The 25,637-nt window shown below is 47.7% G+C and overlaps 1 protein-coding gene across 1 annotated transcript in view; it reads left to right on the forward strand.

The window, feature by feature from the left end:
* ulk4 (unc-51 like kinase 4) overlaps positions 1-25,637 on the forward strand; it is a 324,061-nt gene that overhangs the window by 294,404 nt on the left and 4,020 nt on the right. The window lies entirely within an intron of this gene.

Below are 25,637 nucleotides of genomic sequence, written 5' to 3' on the forward strand. Positions count from 1 at the left end.
AGACAAAGTCCAATGTCCGCAATGGGATAGAGTTGAATGGGATTGTCGACTTCAGGAGGTCGCAGCCAAAACACACACCCCTCAACATCAGTGGCACCACGGTGGAGAGTGGAGAGCATAAAGTTCCTCGGAGTGCAGATCACAGACAGTCTCACCTGGTCCAGGAACAACACTGGGATTGTCAAACGGGCCCATCAGCGACTGCACTACCTGAGGAAACTCAAACAGGCCTCACTCCCCACCAACATCCTCAGGACTTTTTACAGGGGCACGGTGGAGTCTGTACTCATGTACTGCATGAACACGTGGTACTCCAACTGTAACTGCTCGGACAGGAAGGCTCTGCAGAGGGTAGTGAGGGGAGCAGAGAGGATCATTGGCTTCTCCCTACCCTCGGTACAAGAACTGTTCCAGAGCCCCCGCCTGAAAAAAGCTCTGAGAATAGCTAAGGACAAACTGCACCCCCTCCACACACACCTGGATCTCCTGCCATCAGGCAAGAGATACCGTAGCATCAAAGCCCGGACTACCAGACTGCTAAACAGCTTCCTGCCACAGGCTGTGAGGCTGCTAAACAGTCACTCTGTACTCACAGTCACCTGATTCTGTGGCTTTGCACTGACATTTTAATAACTCTGGCACTGGCCACTCAAATCAGGTGCCCTGGACATTTTAATGATTGTTTTTACTGTAATTTAATATTGCTGTTTTTACCTGCACTTTTTAACTATTTGTACTGTTTCATCAGGGACTGGATTGCTTTTATTGTTTTTATTATGTGTGAAATGTTTAAGTTTTATGTGCGATGCTCCGGTATTCCCTGGGAAACGTCTTCTCATTTTGCACTGTATAATTGTTGCTTTGCAAGATGACAATAAAGGTTGATTGATTGATTGAATCGGTCAGTACCCTAGCTTATGGAAGGACTGTTCAGAAGCCTGATAACAGGGGAAGAAGCTGTTCCTCAGTCTGGTGGTGCGCGCTTTCAAGCTTCTGTACCTTCTGCCGGACAGGAGCGGGGAGAAGAAGGAATGACCGGGGTGGGACAATGATTATGTCGACACCAGCCCTTTAATAAAAGAAGACTCTCATCAGTTACCTTATTTGAAAGTGTTTCCTAGTTACATAGTGTCAAACATCACAGAAACAGGCATCTCACCTAACTCATTCATGTGGATCATGGTGGTGGAGGGGGCTGTGTATCATGGTGGTGAGGGCTGATTCAACAGTAAGAGAGTCTCAGATGGACATATGGAATGTACAATTACTGCTTTATGAAACTGATACATTTTTAATGCAGCACCAAATCATTTACAGAAAATCAATGCTGTACAGGAATGTGCTAAAGTTTATAATACTTCTTCACTGGCTGTTATTAAATATTTATATATAATAATCCCAGTTACCCATGTTTGCCACAACCTTTCCTATCCATGTACCTGTTCAAATGTGTTTTAAACATAGTTAGAGTCCCTGCCTCAACCACTTCCTCCGGCAGCTCGTTCCATACACCCACCACGCTCATAGTGAACATGTTGCCCCTCAAGTTCCTATTAAACCTTTCCCCTCTCACTTTAAACCTATGTCCCCTGGTTCTTAATTCCCCTACCCTGGGTAAAAGACTGTGCATCTACTCAATCAATTCCCCTCATGATTAAATACATCTCTATAAGATCACCCTTCATCGTCCTGCGCTCCAAGGAGTAAAGTCCTAGCATTCGGTGTGGCGGCGCCTTGTGGCAGCGGCTCGACTGCAGTCCGTCTGTCTTTTCTTTCTTTTTGTCATGTTAGGTGTATGTTTTTGGTTTTAGTTTACTTTATTGTTAGCTGTGTATATGTGTGGGGGGGGGGGGTCTTTTGAATCTCTTCCCTGAACCGGGACGCGACCTTTTCCCTGTCGAGTCTCCATTGTCGTTGAGGCCTAACATCATGGAGCTGGCGGCCTCCAACCGGAATCGACCTGGGGGCTCCAGTCGCAGAGCCTGCGGACTCACCATCGCGGAGCTGGCCAACTTTGGAGTATGGAGCGCTGTGGTGGCGCGCGGCTGCGACCCGACTTCGGAGCTTCGGAGGCTTCGGCTGCAGGCCCGGTGGACAGGAACATTGGGAGCTCGCAGGTCCCTGATGGGAGACCGCTTTTCGGAGCTCCCGCAACGGCAACTTCGCCCGCCTGAATCGAGGGGTTTAAATCGACCCGGGGCAGAGCCTTACATCATCCGGCGCGGCTTAAACGGCCATGGGACTGACCATCGCCCGCCGGGGACTTTAACATCAAGAGCCTCGATCAGCTCGATGCAGCAGTTTGACTGCTTGACTGCGGGAGAAGAAGAAAAAAGAACAGAGAACAGGGAAGAGATAAGACCTTTGCCTTCCATCACATTGAGGAGGTGTTTGGAGATTTACTGTGATGGATGTTAGTGTGGAATTGTGCGAATTGTGTGTTTTGGTTTTTGCTGTTATGACTGCAGGAACAAAATTTCATTTGAACCTTGTTCGTTTGAATGACATTAAATGGCATTCTATTCTATTCTATTCTATTCTATGCCCAACCTCTCCCTGTAGCTCAGGTCCTTGAGTCCTGGCAACATCCTCGTAAATCATCTCTACGCTCCCTCTCCCCTGACTCTCAATCTGAAGAAAGGTCTCAACCCGAAAAGTCACCCATTCCCTCTCTCCAGCGATGCTGTTGTCCTGCTGCATTGCTCCAACATTTTGTGTCTATCTTCGGTGTAAGCGAGCATCTGCAGTTCCTTCCTAGACATTTTGTCTGCACTCTTTCCACTTTAATGACGTCCTTGCGATAGCAGGGTGACTGTAGATCAGTGACACTCATGTTATGAGTCATGCTTTTGTAGTTACACCCACTCGCTTTACAGTAACCCTCGCTGCCTGGTTCCAGCATTATTAGAGAAACATGCCAGCATGAAGTTACCGATGCTGTGTCGTTACTAAAGTCTTTGGACCATTATCATAGTTCATAAGTCATGTTGAAAAGGAGAGGCAAAGACAGGCAGACTTAACTCCCGTGGATTTTGAAGAAACAGCAACAAAGAGAAGCAGGAAAAAGCACTGATTGGCTCTAGCCCGAGTGGGAGGAGAGTTAGAAGTGAGTCAGAGGGGGAAAACAGTTTAAAACTGAGGAATTTGGTTGTAAATTGGCAATTTATCAGTCAATATAAGCAAGACAGCTCTTAGGGAGCAGCCTTGTGAGGGAGTGGCCTTGTGAGTCTTTGGTTCGAGAGTCTTCGGCAAGGAGGCTGAGGAGAGAAGGCTACGCATCAAACTCGAGAGGACGGAACGCGGTGAACACATGTTGGGGCAGATGAGACAGTGTGAGGCTTGCAGAATGTGGGAGGCCAGGGACATAGATGGAGCCTCTGGCTGCTACAACTGTGGCAAGTGCGTCCAGCTTCAGCTCCTAAAGGACCGTGTTGGGGCACTGGAGAAGCAGCTGGATGACCTCAGGGCCATCCGGGAAAACTAGAGTTTCCTGGACAGGACCTACAGTGAGGTAGTCACGTTGAGGTTATGGGAAGAACCAAGGTGTGTGACGGAGAGAAAGGGTGGAAATCGTGGCATGCAGAAGACCAAAGTGGCTGTGCCTAATGAAAACAGGTACGTCCTCTTGGGAACTGTCCGGGGAGACCATGCTTCCAGTCCGAGCGGAGGACACGTCGGTGGCTCCAATCCTGGAGATGGGACTCGACCAGCGAGATCGAAGTCAGGCATGACTTCAGAGAGTTGGGAAGAAGACTGAAATACCGGACTTCTAGGGTGGTTATCTCTGGATTGCTTCCAGTACCACGTGCTAGTGAGGTACTGGAACAGGGAGATAGGGGGTCTGAATGTGTAGCTGAGGGTCTGGTGCAGGGAGCAAGAATTTAGATTTATAGACCACTGGGATCTCTTCTGGGGTAGGGGCGACCTGTACAAAACAAACTATAATGGTTTGCACGACAGTCATATCCAGCTTCTGCTTACCAAACCCTTGAGTCCTAGCAACATCCTCACAAATCTTTTTTGCAAATCTCATTGCTTAATGGCATCCATCCTTCAGTGGGGAAACCAGATCAGCCCAGTTATTCTCCCAGAGTTGAGACATTCCAGAGTTATTCTCCCAGAGTGGAGACATTCCAGAGTTATTCTCCCAGAGTGGAGACATTCCAGAGTTATTCTCCCAGAGTCGACACAGCCCAGTTATTCTCCCAGAGTCGACACAGCCCAGTTATTCTTCCAGTGTCGGGAATCAAGAACTAGAGGTTTTAGGTTTGAGGGGAAAGATTTAATAGGAACCTTAGGGACAACGATTTCAAGCAGAGAGCGGTGGGTGTATGGAACGAGCTGCCAGAGGAGGTAGTTGAGGCTGGGACTGTAACAACATTTAAAAGCCACGTGGACAGGTACATGGATAGGAAAGGTTTCGAGGGATATGGGCCACATGCGGGCATGTGGGACTAGTGTAGATGGGGCAAGTTGGTCGGCATGAACAACTTAGAGTGAAGGGCCTGTTTCCACGCTGTATTATTCTGTGACTATGTACCGAGGATCAGTGAAATTCATTTTTGTACACTTCAGTACAAGTATCACTAAGCACCTAGCTAGATATATCTTAGAGAAGCGTCTCAGATACTGTACATGTGTTTAGCAGTGGTACACGGAGAGGGATATGGGCCAAATGCGGGCAGGTAGTTGGGGCATGTTGGTGGGCATGGACAAGTTGGGGTGAGGGGCCTGTTTCCGTGCTATATCTCTGTGACTATAATGCCCCTGTCCCACTTAGGAAACCTGAACGGAAACCTCTGGAGACTTTGCGCCCCACCCAAGGTTTCCGTGCGGTTCCCGGAGGTTCCCAGAGGTTTTTGTCAGTCTCCCTACCTGCTTCCACTACCTGCAACCTCCGGCAACCACCTGCAACCTCCGGGAACCGCACGGAAACCTTGGGTGGGGCGCAAAGTCTCCAGAGGTTTCCGTTCAGGTTTCCTAAGTGGGACAGGGGCATAAATGTGCAGAGTGCTGTAAATGTGGTCTGTACAGCTGAAGAGTGAGTTGAACCTACAGCTCTTGTCTCCAGAGATGGAACTCCGGAGAAGGCAGAGCTGGCGAGGAGCTGAATGGTTCCTATTGAACTAGTGAGAGATATTCTTCATTATTCATATAGACTCTACCACACCTGAAAGAAGAAATTGCAACCTAATTGATTCTTAAAATGAAGTTCAATTTTCAGTTCCTGGTAATATAAGCGACCAGAAGTCATATTCATTATACATATCTGTAAACGATGGCTCATTACTTGCAGAAATATTGATCTCCTGCTGCACGAGTAGCATGTGAACGGCGCCATTACCTGGGCTAATGACAAATCAGGAAAGAAATCATCATTTTGTATGATAAAATGTCTCCTTGTACCTCTTTTTATTCCTACAGAGTAATTTTAATCTATTCAGCAGCAGGAATCTCAAGCTTTACACCCCTCTCATTATTATTTGTCATTATCTTCATACTTTTATAGTGTGTGTACTCAATGGTGAATTCCAGGAGTGATGATGAATATATACACTTTAAGGGGAATTAAATAACAATTATGTTCCCTGAGGTAGGGTCCCGACCTGAAATGTCATCAGATGTTGCCTGATCCACTGAGTTCCTCGAGCACTTGGCTCAAGATTCCCATCAGTCATACAGCATGGAAACAGGACCTTCGGCCCACCCTTCCCCTGCCAACCATCCCATGTGCCTGCATTTGGCTTGTAGCTCTCTTCCTATCATATTATCTGGCCAAACATCCTTTGTAAGCATAGTTGTGTCCGCGTCTGTCACTTCCTCTGGCAGCTCACTCCAGATACGGAATAGACAATAGGTGCAGGAGTAGGCCATTCGGCCCTTCGAGCCAGCACCACCATTCAATATGATCATGGCCTCTGAATAAAATACCCTCTGAATAAAAATAGTTCATCACGTATAAAGTGTTTGTTCTTGTAGGTGCTTTCAAAACGATAGTCTTTCGCCTCTTTGGTTTAGAGATTCCACATCATCATCGGTGGTCACTCGAAACGAGCGTGACTGTCCTCTTTTGGCAGGATGCCTGTGCATGACTTTGTTTAACGTGGGGAGACTGGTGCACACACAGCCACCCCATGGTCCTTGACAGATCTGGGTCAGGATCCAGTGGCATGGAGTCCAAGACGACCGGAGACCCTTTTCTGCTGCAGCCTTCATCCGCCTTCCCAGCCGTTGTGACGCTCCACTAAGATCAGCCATCGTCCTCCGCCTGTTCCACCGTTGAGGCCTTGGTTGGATTGCACTTTGTCAGAGACCTCCCCCTCGACCTTACTGCCATGGGTGGCCCTACCAGGAGCATAGCTCCAGACGGCATCGCTCTCAGGAGCTCAGGACCACACAAGCTTCTCCACCACGACAAGGTGACAACCCACGGTGGGAACAAAGGGAACTTGGGGTCCAAATCCATAGCTCCCAAAAAGTGGCAACACAAGTTATGTTGAGGTGTTAAAGAAGGCATATGTTATGTTTGCCTTCATGGAAACAGGCCTTTGGCCCTTTGAGCCCGTGCCTGACCATCGACCATTCTTTCACATGAGTTCTACATTATCCCACATCCACTCCCTACGCTCTAGGGCCAATTAACCTACAAACACTAGAGGAAACCGGAGCACCCGGAGGAAACCCACGTGGTCACAGGGAGAATGCAAACTCCACACACACAGCACCTGAGGTGAGGATTGAACCGGTGTCTCTGGCGCTGTGAGGCAGCAGCTTTACCCACTGCACCAGCATGCCGCTTCATGTGGACTGGAGAGCACGTTCCGTGTCTCTCTCAGTGGGATTGACAGCCTCATTTTCTTCCTCAGCACTCTACGATTTTGACTATGTCATCGCCAAGGAGCACTCTCTTTATATCCACATGTATTTTCAGTTAATAAATGAAGCCACCAAGGAATTAGCAGTGGAGCAGCTTTAAAGAATCTCATTCTGTCGGTCTTGGTATCGATTGGAGAGCAAGACGTTTTATCAAGAACTACTGAGACAGGCAGGCAGCAGGCTGCTGTAGGGAGATGACCTGCGGTCAGCTTTGCTGAGCGACATGGCAGTGAGTGGGGCTAATCTCCCTGTCCCAAGTCCCAGCGGAGCGCTAATGCCTTACTGCACACTTAACAAACACTGCTCCTTTCCAGCCCGCATGGCTTATGCTAAATATCCTGTCAGGGGACACATTCGCTTCAGCATGTGACCTTCTTGCACCCCCAATAAATAGCGAATAGGAAGTGCTGCCGTCATGAATAATTCAGGCCTCATTGTGACTGGGCTGAGCAAGATCCATAGTGGGGACACAAGGAACTGCAGATGCTGCTTTACAAAAAAAAGACGCCAAGTGTTGGAGTAACTCAGCGGGTCAGGCAGCATCGATGTGGTAGATAGTAGTTCAGCACCGCTCTCTGGTTGTGGTGGGATGGTTCAGTTGCCTGATAACAGCTGGCATAAAAGCCATCCTCAGACAGCTGAAACATCGAAGCACAACCAGAGAACAGTCCTGAACTGCAGAAGCTGGAACCTGGAGCAAAACACCAAGTACTGGAGGAACCCAGAGAGTGACTGACCCAGCGGAACATTAATAATAATAATAATAATAAATTTTATTTATGGGCGCCTTTCAAGAGTCTCAAGGACACCTTACAAAAATTTAGCAGGTAGAGGAAAAACATGTAAGGGGAATGAAATAAATAGTAGAGACATGACTAGTACACAAAGTAAAGACAGAATTCAATTCAAAACACAATATGAGGCAATTAATGCACAGATGAAAAGGGAGGGGGACGTGGGGCTAAGGATAGGCAGAGGTGAAGAGATGGGTCTTGAGGCGGGACTGGAAGATGGTGAGGGACACGGAATTGCGGATCAGTTGGGGGAGGGAGTTCCAGAGCCTGGGAGTTGCCCTGGAGAAGGCTCTGTCCCCAAAACTGCGGAGGTTGGACTTGTGGATGGAGAGGAGACCGGCTGATGTGGACCTGAGGGACCGTGAGGGTTGGTAGGGGGAGAGGAGGTCAGTGAGATATGGGGGGGCCAGATGGTGGAGGGCTTTGTAGGTGAGGATAAGGATTTTGTAGGTGATCCGGTGGGAGATGGGAAGCCTGCTCCCACCCCCCCTGTTCCCCTGCTCCCACCACACACAATCCCCTCCCAGTCACCCAGCTCCTCCCGCCCACACCCCCGATCCTCTGTATATTCATGTCACAGGAGCAGAATTAGGCCTTTCAGCCCATCAAGTCTACTCCGTCATTCAATTATGGCTGATCTATCTCTCCCTCCTAACCCTATTCTCCTGCCTTCTCCCCATAAGCCCTGACACCCGCACTAATCAAGAATCTATCTATCTCTGCCTTAAATATATCCACTGACCTTGCCTCCAGTGTTCTGAAGGCAGAGATAGATAGTCATGTAGACTACACCTGTGCATTGCCCTCATCCTTACACCTTGTTATCTCAATCAAGTTGAGCACGCAGAATCTCCCCCAACAGAGATCAAATTCTGCCTTTCCAAGAGTAGATCAATTGTCTCCTTCAGCACATGTAAGAAAGAACTGCAGATGCTGGTTTAACTCGAAGGGAGACAAAAAGCTGCAGTAACTCAGTGGGACAGGCAGCAGCTCTGGAGAGAAGGAATGGGTGACGTTTCGGGTCGAGACCAGTTTGACGAAGGGACTGGACCCGAAACGTCACCCATTCCTTCTCTCCAGAGATGTTGTCTGACCCGCTGAGTTACTGTAGCTTTTTGTGTCTATCTCTCCTTCAGCAGGATGTACATATGTGAGACAAAATAAGTGACAGGACTCTGTCATGAAGCTGGAAAGAGAGCAGAGAAGATTTACGAAGATGTTAACAATAAACAGGAACCTTCAGCCCACAATGTTTGTGCCGTACGGGATGCCCAGCTGAACTGACCTCATCTGCCTACACATGATCCATATCCCTCTATTTCCTGCAGACCCATCAAAAAGCTTGTTAAACATCACTATCGTATCTGCCTCCACCACCACCCCTTCAATGTGTTCCATATCCTCACCACCCTCAGTAACACACTTGCCCCGCACATCATTATATTCTCCCCCTCTCACCTTATAGCTATGGCCTCTAATGCTGAACATTTACACACAGGGAACAAGGTTCTGACTGTCTACCCTATCTATGCCACTCGTAATTATATACACTTCTGTCGTCTCCCCTCAACCTCTGGCATTCCGAAGAAAGCAATCCCAGTCTGTGCAACCTCTCCCTGTAGCTGAAACCCTCTAATCCCGGCATCATTCTGGTGAACCTCGTCTGCACCCTCTCTAAAGCCCCCACATCCTTCCTGTAATGGGGGCGACCAGAACTACACGCAATACTCCAGATGTGGCCTGACCAAAGTCCTATAGAGCTGCATCATGACCTCCTGACTCTTACATTCAATGCCCTAGCAATGAAGGCAAGCACACCATATGCCTTCTTTGCCACCCTATCTACTTGCCAGGACTTCAGGGCCTTAGCTATCGGGAGAGGTTGAGCAGACTATTCCTTAGAGCACAGGAGGATGAGGGATGATGTTATAGAGGTGTATAAAATCATGAGGGGATAGATGGTGGGGAAGGCTGTGGCCCTGATGGACCGGGCTGAGTCCCCCACTCTCTGCGGCATCTTGCGTTCCTATGCATTGGAATTGCTGTACCCGGCCATGATGCAACCAAGTGCTGGAGTAACTCAGTGGGACAACCAGCATCTCTGGAGAGAAGGAATAGTTGATGTTTTGGGTCGAGACCCATCTTCAGACTTTTATAAATACATTTTGTAAGCCTCGTTGTCACCTTCCCCAAGCTAACAATGATCTATTCTACATTTTACTTGACCTTCGTCCCCTTCAAGGGCTACTTGAAGTTAGATACCGCAGGGGTGGAAGTTACCCAAGCAAAATATTAGTTGCTGCTCCTCCAATTTACGCTGGGCCTCACTCTGACAATGGAGGAGGCCCAGGGCAGAAAGGTCAGATTGGGAATGGCAGGGGGAGGTAAAGTGCTGAGCAACCAAGAGATCAGATAGGTTAAGGCGGACTGAGCGGAGGTATTCAGCAAAACGATCTCTGAGCCTGTGCTTGATGTAGAGAAGTTGACACCTAGAACAGTGGATGCAGTAGATGAGATTGGAGGAGGTGCAAGTGAACCTCTGCCTCACCTTAAATGACTGTCGGGGGTCTATGGACGGAGTTGAGGGGGGAGATAAAGGGACAGGTGTTGCATCTCCTGCGGTTGCAGGGGAAAGTACCTGGGGAGGGGGTGGTTTGGGTGGGATGGGATGAGTTGACCAGGGAGTTGCTGAAGGAACGGTCTCTGCCGAAAGCAGAAAGGGGCGGAGATGGAAAGATGTGGCTAGTAGTCTGATCCCGGGAATTAACCTCATGAACCTACGCTGCACTCCCTCGATAGCACGAATGACCTTCCTCAAATTAGGAGACCAAAACTGCACACAATACTCCCGGTGTGGTCTCACTAGGGCCCTGTACAATTGCAGGATGACCTCCTTGCTCCTATACTCAACTCTGCTTGTTATGAAGGCCAACATGTCATCAGCTTTCTTCACTGCCTGCTGTACCTGCATGCTTACTTTCAGTGACTGATGTATTTGGACAGCCAGGTCTCGTTGTACTTCCCCTTTTCCCGAACTGACACCATTCAGATAACAATCTGCCTTCCTGTTTTTGCCACCAAAGTGGATAATCTCACATTTATCCACATTAAACTTCATCTGCCATGCATCTGCCCACTCCCCCAACCTGTCCAAGTCACTGTGCATCCTCATAGCATCCTCATCACAGTTCACACTGCCACCCAGCTTTGTGTCATCTGCAAATTTGCTAATGTTACTTTTAATTCCTTCATCTAAATCATTAATATAGATTGTATATAGCTGCGGTCCCAGCACCGAGCCTTGCGGTACCCCACTAGTCACTGCCTGCCATTCTGAAAGGGACCCGTTAATCCCTATTCTTTGTTTCCTGTCTACCAACCAATTTTCTATCCATGTCAATACCCTACCCCAAATACCATGTGCTATAATTTTGCCCACTAATTTCCTATGTGGAACCTTATCAAATGCTTTCTGAAAGTCCAGGTACACTACATCCACTGGCTCTCCCTTGTCCATTTTACTTGTTACATCCTCAAAAAATTCCAGATTTGTCAAGCATGATTTCCCCTTCGTAAATTTTCCCCATGCTGACTCGGACCGATTCTGTTACTGCTATCCAAATGTGCCGCTATTACATCTTTGATAATCGACTCCAGCATCTTCCCCACCACCGATGTCAGGCTAACTGGTCTATAATTCCCTGCTTTCTCTCCCCCTCCTTTCTTGAAAAGTGGGATAACATTAGCTACCCTCAAATCCACAGGAACTGATCCTGAATCTATAGAACATTGGAAAATGATCACTAATGCATCCACAATTTCTAGAGGCACCTCCTTAAGTACCCTGGGATGTAGACCATCAGGCCCTGGGGATTTATCAGCCTTCAGTCCCATCAGTCTACCCAACACCATTTCCTGACTAATGTGAATTTCTTTCAGTTCCCCCGTCACCCTAGGTCCTCTGTCCCATAGTACATCTGGGAGATTGTTTGTGTCTTCCTTAGTGAAGACAGAACCAAAGTACTTGTTCAACTCTTCTGCCATTTCCTTGTTCTCCATAATAAATTCACCTGTTCCTGTCTTCAAGTGACCCACATTTGTCTCAACTAATTTTTTCCTCTTCACGTACCTAAAGAAGCTTTTACTATCCTCCTTTATATTCGTGGCTAGCTTACCTTCACATTTCATCTTTTCTCCCCGTATTGCCTTTTTAGTTACCTTCTGTTGACCTTTAAAAGTTTCCCAATCCTCTGGCTTCCCGCTCATCTTTGCTATGTTACACTTCTTCTCTTTTATTTTTATACTGCCCCTGACTTCCCTTGTCAGCCACGGTCGCCTCTTACTCCTCTTGGAATCTTCCTTCCTCTTTGGAATGAACTGATCCTGCACCTTCTGTATTATTCCCAGAAATACCTGCCATTGCTGTTCCATCGTCATCCCTGCTAGGGGTCCTTTCCAGTCAACTTTGGCCAGCTCCTCCCTCAAGCCCGCATAGTCCCCTTTGTTCAACTGCAACACTTCCGATTTCATCTTCTCCCTCTCAAATTGCAAATTAAAACTTATCATATTATGGTCATTACCTCCTAATGGTTCTTTTACCTTGAATTCCCTTATCAAATCCAGTCCATTACACATTGGACAACTGAATCATCCTACCATAACCAGAGAGCAGTTCTAAGCTACTATCTACCTCATTGGTGACCCTGGGGCGATCTTTGATTGGGCTTTAGTGCACTTTATCATGAACTAAAGGTTATTCATGTTGTTCCCTTTATCATGTATCTGTAAGCTGGCTCAATTGTAATCATGTATTGGCATATGTAGGCATGGCCGACTGGACTTGATGAGCCGAATAGCCTAATTCTACTTCCATCTCTTATGATGTTATGATCTACTGCGTTTCTGCTGGCTTAATAGCACGCAGCAAAAAGTTTTTCACTGTACCTTGATGAAAGTGACAATGAACTAAACTCAAAGTTCGTTGTAGTAAGGGGTGATCTACCGAATCTCCTTCAACCCCTCTGACAGTAGGGATGCTGGCACAGTAGTGATGACATTGTGTGCTACTGGGCCTCGGACAGGACATGTGGAGGTGGTAGTGACAACAGAGGCCCCGACAAGGTCAGGGTGGTTGTACAGATTGTGTTGGCTCTGAGCACTGCTAACAGTGAGGTTATATGTTGTCATCATTGGTTCTTGACGCCACGTCCTGTCCAGTTCATTGATTTGACAGGCGGTCACTCACTGATTGATTAGAGGGATGTTTTATCTTCAGATGGTGGGAAAGTAACCAAGCAACACAAAGGTTATCCGCTATCAAAGGGTCGCAGAGGGTTTGATTTCTTTAAAAAACAACTGGTGTGTCTTTTCTCTGGGGAACCCCTGCAGCCAGTTTGATATGAAAGCTCAGACACAGTTTCCCCTTGAGCATGCTCCGACAGATTGTTCTGACATTTGCACTCCTGTAGATCAAAGAAACTCTAAACAGCCTGGTGTTGCCACTTACTCCAAACCAATGAAAGTTCTCAGCTCAGGCTGACACACGTTGTGTTATGTTGGCATTCTGCCAGCCCTTCCTGTCTCTCCCCCCAGACTGCCCCATAGAGTCACACAGCCCAGGCCCAACTTGCCCCATCGAAGCTAGTCCCTCCTGCCTGTGTTTACTCCATATCCCTGGACACCTTTGCTCACGATGAACCATTGCAGCATTGATGTACAGAAGGATGATCGGGTCCAAGTCCATAACTCCCCAACAGTGGCAACACTACTAGATTGAGTGCTACATTGAATTGAATGGAATACATTTTATTAGCCAAGTATTTACACATACAAGGAATTTGCCTTGGTGCTTTGCTCGCAAGTAATAACACGATATACAGTAGACAATTATCGTCAGTTACAGAAAGATGGTATAGATAGGGTGAATGCACATGTTAGTGGAATGAAGAACCAGAGGACATAAGTTTAAGGTGAGAGGGGGAATCATTGTATATTAATGATTTGGACGAGGGGATTGAAGGCTTTGTGGCCAAGTTTGCCGGTGATAAGAAAATAGGTGAAAGAAGTGGCAGTTAGTGTAGAGAAAGCAGGGACTCTGCAGAAGGACTTGGCCAGGTTGGGAGTGGGCAGAGAAGTGGCAGATGGAATATATCCTTTTTGCAAAAGTTAGTCTGCAAATCGAATCAGTAGTAAAGAAAGCAAACGCAGTGCTAAGTAGACACAAACTGCTGGAGTAACTCAGCGGGACAGGCAGCATCTCTGGAGAGAAGGAATGGGTGACGTTTCGGGTCAAGACCCTTCTTCAGTCTGAGACCCTTCTTCAGTCTGAAGAAGGGTCTCGACCCAAAACATCACCCATTCCTTCTCTCCAGAGATGCTGCCTGTCCCGCTGAGTTACTCCAGCATTTTGTGTCTACCTTCGATTTAAACCAGCATCTGCAGTTTTTTCCCACACAATCTCAAGGCTAACTTGTATACAAAATTAGAGATGTAATGCTGAGGCTCGAAAAGGCACTGGTAAGGCATTTGGAATATTGTGAGCAATTTTGAGCACCATATCTGAGGAAGGGTGTGCTGACTCTGAAGAGGTTTCAGAGGAGGTTTACAAGAATGATCCCAGGAATGAGTGGGTTAACCTATGATGAGCGTTTGTCGGCACTGGGCTTGTACTCGCTGGAGTTTAGAAGAATGAGGGGGGACCTCATTGAAACATGCAGAATAGTGAAAGGCTTGGATAGAGTGGATGTGGAGAGGATGTTTCCACTAGTGGATATTTTTAAGGCAGAGATAAATTCTTGATTAGTACGGGTGTCAGAGGTTATGGGGAGAAGGCAGGAGAATGGGGTTAGGGGGGAGAGATAGATCAGCCATGATTGAATGGCAGAGTAGACATGATGGGTCGAATGGCCTAATTCTACTCCCATCACTTATGACCTTAGGAACCCGAGGAGCAAGTTTTTCACTCAGAGGGTGGTGGATGTATGGAACGACCTGCCAGAGAAGGTGGTTGAGGCAGCTACTATCATATTTAAAAGCCATTAGGCCATATATGTGGATAGGACAGGTTTAGAGGGATATGGGCCAAACACGGGCAGGTGGGACTAGTGTAGATGGGGCACCTTGGTTGGCGTGAGCAAGTGGGCCGAAGGGCCTGTTTCTGTGATCTATAACTACTCAATGACCGAACTGTTGGTCTAGCGTGCTAAATGCTTTCTTCACCACCCTGTGTAGTGATGCATCCTTCAGTGGACTACGTACTTGACTATGTAATTTAAGCATCTAGTTGACAATAAAACTGTTTGGCTTGAAAAAAATGATGCAATGGAGAACTGTATTTACAAGTTTATTATTGAAATAATGAGTTATCTGGTAAACAGATAAATCACTGTGGCCTACAACCCTCCCCAGGGCCCTAGCGTTCACCATGATGGTCCTGCCCTGGTTAGACTTCCCAAAATCCAACCTCTCCCACTTCTCTGCATTAAACTTCATTCATTATTCCTCAGCTCACTTGCCCAACTGATCAAGATCGTGCTGTAATCCTTGTAACAATCTCCACTGTTTACAATGCCTTAGTGTACGAGGCAGGAACCACGGAGGTATCGCTGCACCAACTTACATTAAAACAAATTAAATATCACCTCCATGTTGAAAATTCACTTCTCAGCACTGAAACAAATGCTGCTCCTAATTCCTATAAATGCAGCTGTTATCAGGCAACTGAACCATCCTACCACAACTAATGAGCAGTCCTGAACTACTGGCCACCTCATTGGTGACCCTCAGACTGTCTTTGATCGGATTTTACTGGCTTTATCTTGCACTAAACATTATTCCCTTGTCCTATATCTGTACACTGTAAACGGCTCGATTGTAATCATGTATTGTCTTTCCGCTGACTGGTTAGCACGTAACAAAAGCTTTTCACTGTACCTCGGTACAGGTGACAACAATAAACCAATAGCAAAGTGGAAGCCTTCGTTACATTAACTGTGGCGGACAGGACAACAAGCCGGACGGTTCGCAGATAGTGGAGGTGGTTGTGAAAGATTGCAGCAGGATCTGGATCGATTGGCCAGGTAGAGCAGGGATCTAGGTGTACAGGTGCATGGTTCCTTGAAGGTGGAGTCGCAGGTAGATCGGGTGGTCAAAAAGGCTTTTGGCACATTGGCCTTCATCAGTCAGAGTATTGAGTTTAGAAGTTGGGAGGTCATGTTGCAGTTGTAAAATATGTTGGTGAGGCCGCATTTAGAATATTGTGTTCAGTTCTGGGCACCATGTTATAGGAAAGATATTGTCAAGCTTGAAAGGGTTCAGAGTATATTTACGAGGATGTTGCCAGGACCAGAGGGTCTGAGCTATAGGGAGAGAGGTGATCTTATAGAGGTGTATCAAATCATGAGAGGAATAGATCGAGGGTAGACACACAAAGACACACAGTCTCTTGCGCGGAGTAGGTGAATCGAGGACCAGAGGACATAGGTTTAAGGAGAAGGGGAAAAGATTTAATAGGATTCTGAGGGGTAATTTTTTTCACACAAATGGTGGGTGTATGGAACAAGCTGCCAGAGGAGGTAGTTGAGGCAGGGACTATCCCAACGTTTAAGAAACAGTTTGACAGGAACATGGATAGGACATGTTTGGAGGGATATGGACCAAACGCGGGTAGGTGGGACTAGTGTAGCTGGGACATGTTGGCCGGTGTGGGCAAGTTGTGCCGATGGGCCTGTTTCCACACTGTATCGCTCTATGACTCTAAACTTTATTACTGAACAGCCTGGGAGATCCCTCAGCTCTGCTGTGGTTTCCACTCAACCACAGCTGTCATCTTCAAACAGTTAAGATGATCAAATAAATAATTAGGCCTTTGAAAGACATCTTCAAAAATTAAAAAACTTCTGCCTTTATCTTTTCCCAAGTTAAAAGGAAAAATAATAGTTTTAGTAATAGGCATGTGAGTACAGTTCTCCACCCTGTCATAGTTCCTGAGCCAATTCATTGATGTCAAGCAGATGCTTAATTATATAGGTTATAGAATAGCACGGAATCAGGCCCTTTGGCCCACCTTGTCTGTGCTGACCAGGTTAGCTTACTTGGCTAGTCCCATATGCCTGCATTTGGCCCATAACTCTTTATATCCATTGCAAACCATTGTATCTGTCTAATTGTCATACAGCACTGAAGCAGGCCCTTCAGCCCACCTTGTCCATGTCTCCATGATGTCCCATCTACACTAGTCCCACCTGCCGGTGTTTGGCCCATATCTCTTTAAACCTTTCCTATCCATGTACCTGTCCAAATGTCTTTTAAATGCTGTTCTAATATCTGCCTCAACAACCTCATCTGGCAGCTCGTTCCATACACCCACACTCTCTGTGTGAAAACGTTGCCCCTCAGGTTTATATTCAATCTTTCCCGCCTCACCTTAAACCTATGTCCTCTGGTTCTTGATTCCCCTCCTCTGTGTAAAACACTCTGTGCATTTCCCCTACCACCATCTTGCTTTTACACACCTCTATAAGGTCACCCTTCATGCTCCTGCGCTCCAAAGAATAGTCCCAGCTTACTCGACCTCTCCCTGTAGCTCAGGCCCTCGAGTCCTGGCAACATCCTCGTGAATCTTCTCTGCGTTCTTGTAGTGACAAAGAACTGCAGATGTTGGTTTATCAAGGAAAGACACAAAATGTTGGAGTAATTCAGCGGGTGTAGCAGCATCCGTGGAGATCATGGATCGGTGCTGTTTCGGGTCGTGACCCTTCTTCACAATGATTGCTGGGGTAGGAGGGAGGAAAGCTAGAAGTGTGAAGGACTAAGTGTAATAGGTCATAGATGAAGGTGTGAGACAGAGAGATTAGTCTCTGCATCTTTCCAGCAGGGTGACCAAAACTGGACACAATCCTCCACCAACATCTTGTACAACTGGAACATAAGGTCCCAGCTTCTATGCTCAATATCATGACTGGTCAAGCAAGGCCAATGTACCAAAAGCCTTCTCGACCTCTCTATCTACCTGTGACGCCACTTTCTAAGAGCAATATACCTGCATTCCCAGATCTCTCTGCTCCACAACACTCCCCAGAGCCCTGCCATTCACTGTGTAGGTCCTGCCCTGGTTTGACTTCCCAAAATGCAACACCTGCTACATACCTCATTATACTGCATTGACCATTCTTCAGCCCACTTGCCCAGCTGATCAAGGTGGTGCTTTGATAATCATTAATAGCATGTCGCAGGCACACAGCCATCCACCGTCAGTCTCCACTCCCTCACCTGAAGCCATTTCTCTATCCAGTCGGCTAGATCTCCCTGATCTAGTGCAATCTAATCTTCCAGAGCAACCTACCATACAGAAGCTTATTAAATGCTTTGCTGAAGTCCTTATAGACAACGTCTATGGCTCTGCCCTCATCAACCTGTTTGGTTACTTCTTCAAAAAACTCAATCAAATTTGTGAGCCACAATCTCCCATGTACAAAACCATGCTGACTGTCCCTAATCAGCCTCTGTCTATCCAAATGCATATATCCTATCCCTCACAATCCTGTCCATGAACTTGCCAACCAATAATGCCCAATAGTTCCCAGGATTGTCCTTGCATCGGCACAACAATAGCCACCCTCCAGCCTTCTGGTTCCTCACCCTGTTTAGATAATCCACAAATATCAGCCGTGGCACCTGCTGCGCTAGCTTCCCACAGTGTCCTCAGATATATTTGATCAAACCCAGGAGATTTGCTGTGGACGAAGACACGAAGATTTGGGAACTTGGGAAAGTTACTAGAAGTGTCATGAGGACCGGTTGGAGACGCTGTTTGTCGGTGGGGGCGCTGTGAGCCAGCTGCCCTGCCAGCAGCGTGTTTGTTATTTCAACTTTTTAAAATTTTTTTGATGTGTCTAATATTAGTTTAGGTGTCTCTTGGTGTGTTTTGTGTGGGGGGTGGGGGGGGGAAGGGGGGAACCGCTTTTGGTCACCTCCTCGATGGAGAGGCGACTTTTTCCACGTCGCCTCCTTCGGGGCCCTAACACCATGGATTGAAGCGACCTTTCCCAGAGTCGGGCCCGGAGCATCAGCAGCAGGCGCAGCGCGGACTTTTCCATCGCGGAGCGGGCGAACCCTTGCCGGGGGTCGCCAAAGAGGAGTGCTCCGATCGCTGGCCTGGTGACGTGGGGATGTGGTCTGTGGAGCTACTAGCGTGGACGTGGCGTGGACTTACCATCTGGAGCCTGGGATCCCTTGCCGGGGATCGCCGGAGAAGAGCTCCGACCACCGGCCTGCAGCCTATAACATCCTGAAGCCGCGGTCTCCAGTAGGAAAGTGCCGATTCGGGACCTCCAAGCCGCGGAGTGTGTTTGACTGTCCCGACGTCAGAGTTTTGATCATCCCGCTGAGAGGGCCTGTACATCCAGCCGTCCGTAGCGGCGACTACAGAAGGTTTATGGCCCCGACCACGGATGAACAAAGGAGGAGGACTGACTGAACGTTATCACCATCCATCACAGTGAAGAATGCTGTGGTGGATGTTTGTGTTAAATCTTATTGTGTATTGTGTGTTCTTTTTAAGTGTATCGCTGCTGGCAAATTTGTTTCACTGCACCTTCGGGTGCATGTGACGAATAAAATTGACTTTGACTTTGACATTCGCTTTAGGATGTTCAGCACCTCCTCGACCATATTATGGTCCTCAAGACACTTCTATTAACTGTCCCAAGTTCCTCAGTCTTCATGTCTTCCTCCACAGTAAGAACAGAGGAGAAATCTCATTGAGAACTTTGCCCATCTCCTGCGGCTCCACACAGAGGTGACCATTTTGGTTTCCAAGGGGTCCTATTCTCTCACTGGTCACCCTCTTTCCCTTCATGTACATAAAATCTCTTTGCATTTCCCACAACATTCTCTCCTGTCCCCTATTTGCCCTCCCGATTTCCTTTTTTAGTTTGCTCCTCTGTTCTAGAAACTCCTCCAAGGATACACGTTGCCAGCTGCCTATATCTGAACCAATCCTCCACCTTTCACCTGACCAGAGCCTCAATTTCTCTCATCATCCAAACTTCCATACTCCAACTTGCCTAAAACCATCGCACTTTCCTGACGTTCCTTTGTCCACAAAGAACCTACTCCAATTAACTTGAGCAAGTTCCTGTCTAATACGATCAAAGTTGGCCATGCCCCAATTTAGAATTGTAACTAGTGGGCCCGCCCTGTCGTTATCCATAACTATTTTAAAGCTAATAAAACTTTAAACGTCTAAATGTCTTTTAAAGTCTGAGCCAAACATGATGCCAGGCTGGGGGAAGGGTAAGGCATCTTCCACTGACAGGAATATGCCTAACCCTAACCCTAACTCGCCCCCCTTCCAGAGCTGCCCACGGCTGGAGCTGGAGCAACTTTGGGACCGGCTGCAGGCTCCTTAAGTGTGGCCCCGCAGCGCGTCCATCTCGGTCAGCATGCCCTTCTGGATCATGGTGGTGATGATGGTGGGGAGCAGAACTGCCCTGCTTGCCGCCCGGGCTGCCTTCAGCAACCCCATAGCGCCGGCTCCATCAGACCGCCCACTCTCTCACTGCAACACCGGCCTACTGACAGCCCGAGCGACCACGTGCAGCACCCACCGGAGGCCCGGCCCAACTCTCACCACCCACCGTAGGCCCGACAGCCCAACCGATCCTCCACAGCATCCATCGGCCTACTGACAAGCCCGACCGACAGACGGACCGAATGACCGACTGACTGACCCTAATCCTAATCCTAACCCTAGCTCTACAGTTGTTATTTATCATTTTTATTTAACAGTTCACATCATAACTTTATAAAGACAAATCAATTGTAAAACAAAATGATCAGCAAGGTTAGCATTACCTTTATTCCTTGGAAACCTTGTAATTGTTTTGATGTAATTAGGAGGCAGCCATGATCCCAGGGTCCTCGCTGCCTAGCGACCATAAAACAAAGCGCAGGATGGGTCAATTTGCGTCCGACCTCAATGTCAAACGTGCATTTATTGGACATTACTACTCGGAAAATTTGTGGTTTTTCTCATATTTTTTTTAAATATGCATGTTTTGTTGAGGGTTTGTTAAGATTATTAAAGGTTTGGACCCACTAGAGGCAGGAAACATGTTCCCGATGTTGGGGGAGTCCAGAACCAGGGGCCACAGTTTAAGAATAAGGAGTAAGCCATTTAGAACGGAGACGAGGAAACACTTTTTCTCACAGAGAGTGGTGAGTGTGGAATTCTCTGCCTCAGAGGGCGGTGGAGGCCGGTTCTCTGGATGCTTTTGAGTGAGAGCTAGATAGGGCTCTTAAAAATAGCAGTCACGGGATATGGGGAGAAGGCAGGAACGGGGTACTGATTGGGGATGATCAGCAATGATCATATTGAATGATGGTGCTGGCTCGAAGGGCCGAATGGCCTACTCCTGCACCTATTGTCTATTGTCTATTGAAACAATGGAGAGCGTAAAACTCTGCACAGACAGCACCCGTAGTCAGGGTGGAACCCGGGTCTCTGGCGCTGTGAGGCAGCAACTCTACCGCTGCACCACTGTGCCATTTCAGATTCCAGCCTCTGCAATGCTATTTTCCACAAGACCCTACTACTGCGCCACCTTCCCGCCCAAACATGGTCACGTGTACTGAGGTATAGTGAAAAGCTTTTGTTGCGTGCTAACCAGTCAGGTGATAGTTATAGAAGATAGACACAAAATGCTGGAGTAACTCAGCGGGTCAGGCAGCATCTATGGAGAGAAGGAATGGGTGACGTTTCGGGTCAAGACCCTTCTTCAGACTAAGGTATAACTAGGACTGAGGTGATAGGTATAACTGCTTTAAAAATACTTCATTGATCGAAGTCTTTGTAGTGTGTTGGGTCTGTGCAAGTAGACACAGAGTGCTGGAGTAACTCAGCGGGTCAGGCAGCATCTGTGGAGAACATGGATAGGTGACGTTTCACAGAGTGCTGGAGTAACTCAGCGGTTCAGGCAGCTTCTCTGGAGAAGAAGGATGGATGACATGTCGGGGCGGGACACTTCTTCAGACTCATCAATGCCCCGTACAACTAAAACGATCTCTCCCTCCTTCAGCATTGTTCCCCAGTGATAAATATTGGCATTCTGTTAGCTTTCCTTATGACATGCTGACCGTGAACGCTGCTGGCATTTTGTGAATCAGCCTCGCCCACTGTGTGGCAAGGAAATGTAAAGTATCACGAGACATTTGAAAGGCTTCAAATCCCCAACCACCCTCAAGTGTTTTTCAGACTTCCAAATACAGCTCAATGAGAATTCTGTGAAACTTACAATTGAACACAACTCTGCATCTAGACATGTCTTGCAAGTCATGGAGTCAGAGTCACACAGCACAAAAGCTGTCATGCCGGAAAGTGTACAGAGAAGGTTTACGAGGAGGTTGCCAGGAGTCGCGGGCTGGAGCTACAGGGAGAGGTTGAGCAGGCTGGGTCTCTATTCGCTGGAGCGCAGGGGGATGAGGGGTGATTTTATAGAGGTGTACAAAATCATGAGGGGAATAGATCGTGTAGACGCACAGAGTCTCTTGCCCAGAGTAGGGGAATCGAGGACAAGAGGACATAGGTTTAAGGTGAGGGGAGAGATTTAATAAGAACCTGAGGGGTAACTTTTTCACACAAAGGGTGGTGGGTGTATGGAACAAGCTGCCAGAGGAGGTATGTGTAGGAAGGAACTGCAGATGCTGGTTTAAACCAAAGATAAACACAAAATGCTGGAGTAACTCAGCGGGACAGGCAGCGTCTCTGTAGAGAAGGAATGGGTGATGTTTCAGACGAGACCCTTCTTCAGGCTGATGTCAGCATAGATAAGGAAGTGGATTGTGAAAATGGGGCAAAGGGAATGGAGATCAAGGAACATGTGGAATACAGTTGATCATTGGTCGCTAGGAGAAGGTAAGAACAAAGCAAACAGATAATTTGTGGTGGGAGACAGAAAGACCTGGTTGGAGAACTGGGAAGGGGGAGGGATGGAGGTCGTTGAGGAAGGGACCGTCACAACGTTTAAACAATTAGGCAGGTACGTGATGCAACAGGTTTAGAGGGATATGGACCAAGCGCATGCAGGTGGGGCTAGTGTAGCTGGGACATGTTAGGTGTGGGCAAGATGGGCCGAAGGGCCTGTGTACACGTTGTATCATTCTATGACACAGAAATAGGTCCTTCGACCCTAATCATCCATTCTCACCAATACCCCCCTTCTAAGCTAGCCCCATTTGCCCATTTTTGGCCCAACATCCCTCTGAACCTTTCCTATCCCTGTACCTGTCCAATTGTCTTTTAATCGTTGTATATAGCCCGTGCCTCAACTACCTTCTCTGGCAGCTTGTTCCGTACATCCAGCCCGCTCTGACCCGGAGGAGAAACTGCATCCCTCTCCCACACAGATGATATTAGGATAATACGATATGTCTGCTAAACGACTAGCTGAACATTGCAGGCAGGTGGGACTAGTGTAGATGGGGCATCCTGGTCAGCATGGATGCGTTGGGCCGAAGGGCCTGTATCCATGCTGTATGACTGTGACAAGTGGCCAGTGGACGATGAATAGCTTGTGTTTTCCAGTGGGGTGGGGGGTGGGGGGGTGGGGGGTGGTCAGCTGTAGATACATGTGGGGGGTGAGATCGACATCGAACAACTGCTGCTCCTGAAGTCTGGATATTTTGTGCAGCCTCTCTCTCTGCAGGTTGTAGCCGTCCCAGATTAGTTGAAGCACTGGCAGCCAGAGCCAGCATTACGCTGCGGACAGCTGGCGGCCTTTCATGGTGCTGTAGAAAGCTGTCTGGAGCCAGAATGCGGCCATTAGATCAAGCATATGTACAAGCCTTCAGGAATATGGTGCTGTCAATCTCACCTTGCATGGGATGCCGAGCAGGATCTGGTCATGGTGCTGAAACCTTCACGGGACATCACTTCAGCATCCCTCAGATTCATTTGCAGCTTCAATCAGGAGTAGTTTAGTTCAGTTCAGAGATATAGGCTCTTCAGCCCACCGGGTCTGCACCAACCGGCAATCTCCACACATTAACAATATCCTACACACACTCAGTACAATTTACAATGAGACCAAGCCAATTAACCTACAAACCTGCACGTCTTTGGAGTGTGGGAGGAAACCGGAGCACCCGGATTAAACCCACGCAGGTCCCGAGGAGAACGTACAAACTCCGTATAAACAGCACCCGTAGTCAGGATCGAACCCGGGTCTCCGGCGTTGTGAGGCAGCAGCTCTACCCGCTGCGCCACCGAAGCAAGGAAGGTAAATGCAATGCCGGCATCTATTTTGAGAGGACTAGAATATAAAAACAGGGATGTTATGCTGAGGCTTTATAAGGCACTGGTCAGACCGCATTTGGAGTATTATGAATAGTTTTAAGCCCCATATCTGAGGAAGGATATGCTGGCGTTGGAGAGGGTCCAGAGGAGGTTCACAAGAATGGTTCAGGGGTTAACATATGATGAGGGCACTGGGCCTGTACTCGCTGGAGTTTAAAGAATGAGGGGCGACCTCATTGTAACTTATGGACTAGTGAAAGGCCTGGATAATAAACTGAAGGGCCGAATGGCCTACTCCTGCACCTATTGTCTATAATAAAGTGGAAACATGCCCCACACATCTCCTTTAAACTTTGAAACTCTCACGTCTAGTAGTCAATTCCACCCTGGGTAAAAGGTTCTGACTGTCTGCCCAATCTATGCCTCCAATCATTTTTATTCTGTCAGATCTCCACTCAACCTCCGGCGTTCCAGAGAAAACAATTCCTCTTTATCTTAATTGCCAAGGATATCTCCCGGCCTTGTCAGCCCTACCTTCTGTCCCAAGTGTCCATATGCACGATATTCCTCACGGGACTCACTAATCCCTGACCCACTCCTGTCACCAGCTTCCATTTCCTTTCCTGTTCCAACTTGAAGTACCCTTGGTCATCCAAGATTCCCTAATCTCCGTGTCTTTCCCTCTCACCCTGTCCACAAGAGGCTGTGCTGAAAGTATTACGCACTCTCTTTCAATAATGAACCTAGACTGAATACGGGTGATGAGTCTAGCCTCACTGCTGTGTGGATGGACATGTGGGGCGAGGTGCATCTAATACTTGCTGTCTCCACCACACCTTCAGCCACCTTCCACCACTATTTATCCTACAGCACCCCTCTTCTCTTTACCCCCAGGCTAGGGGAATCAACAACCAGAGGACACAGGTTTAAGGTGAGAGGGGAAAGATTTAATAGGAACCTGAGGGGTATCTTTCACACAGAGGGCAGTGGGTGTATGGAACGAGCTGCCAGAGGAGGTAGTTGAGGCAGGGACTATCACAACATTTAAAAGACATTTGGGCAGGTACGTGGATAGGACTGGTTTAGAGGAATATGGGCCAAACGTGGGCAGGTGGGACTGGTGTAGATGGGGCATCTTGGGCAGCATGGATGAGTTGGGCCGAAGGGCCTGTTTCTGTGACTCTGGTGAGGCCACATGCAGAGTATTGTGTTCAGTTTAGGTCACCCTGTTGTAGGTAAGATGTTTTTAAGCTGGAAACGGTGTAGAGAAGATTAACAAGGATGTTGCCAGGATTCGAGGGACTGAGCTATAGGGAGAGGTTCAGGCTGGGACCTAATTTCTTTGAGTGTATGAGTATGCGGGGTGATCTTATAGAGGTGTACAAAACCATGAGACGAATAGGTCATAAAAAATGCACAGAATCTCTTGCCTGGGGTATCAAGAACCCGAGGACATAGGTTTAAGGTGTAGACATAGGGGAAATTTAATAGGAAATTGAGTACATTGGGCAGTGGGTGTATGGAACAAGCTGCCAGAGAAGGTAGTTGAGGCAGGGACTATTGCAACATTTGAAAAACATTTAAACAGGGACATGGACATGGATAGGGCAGGTTTAGAGGGATATGGGCCACACGCAAGCAGGTGAGACTGGTGTCGATGGGACAGGTTAGTG

Source organism: Amblyraja radiata, chromosome 2 (genome assembly GCF_010909765.2).
Source record: "Amblyraja radiata isolate CabotCenter1 chromosome 2, sAmbRad1.1.pri, whole genome shotgun sequence".
In the NCBI taxonomy this organism is placed as follows: Eukaryota; Metazoa; Chordata; class Chondrichthyes; order Rajiformes; family Rajidae; genus Amblyraja; species Amblyraja radiata.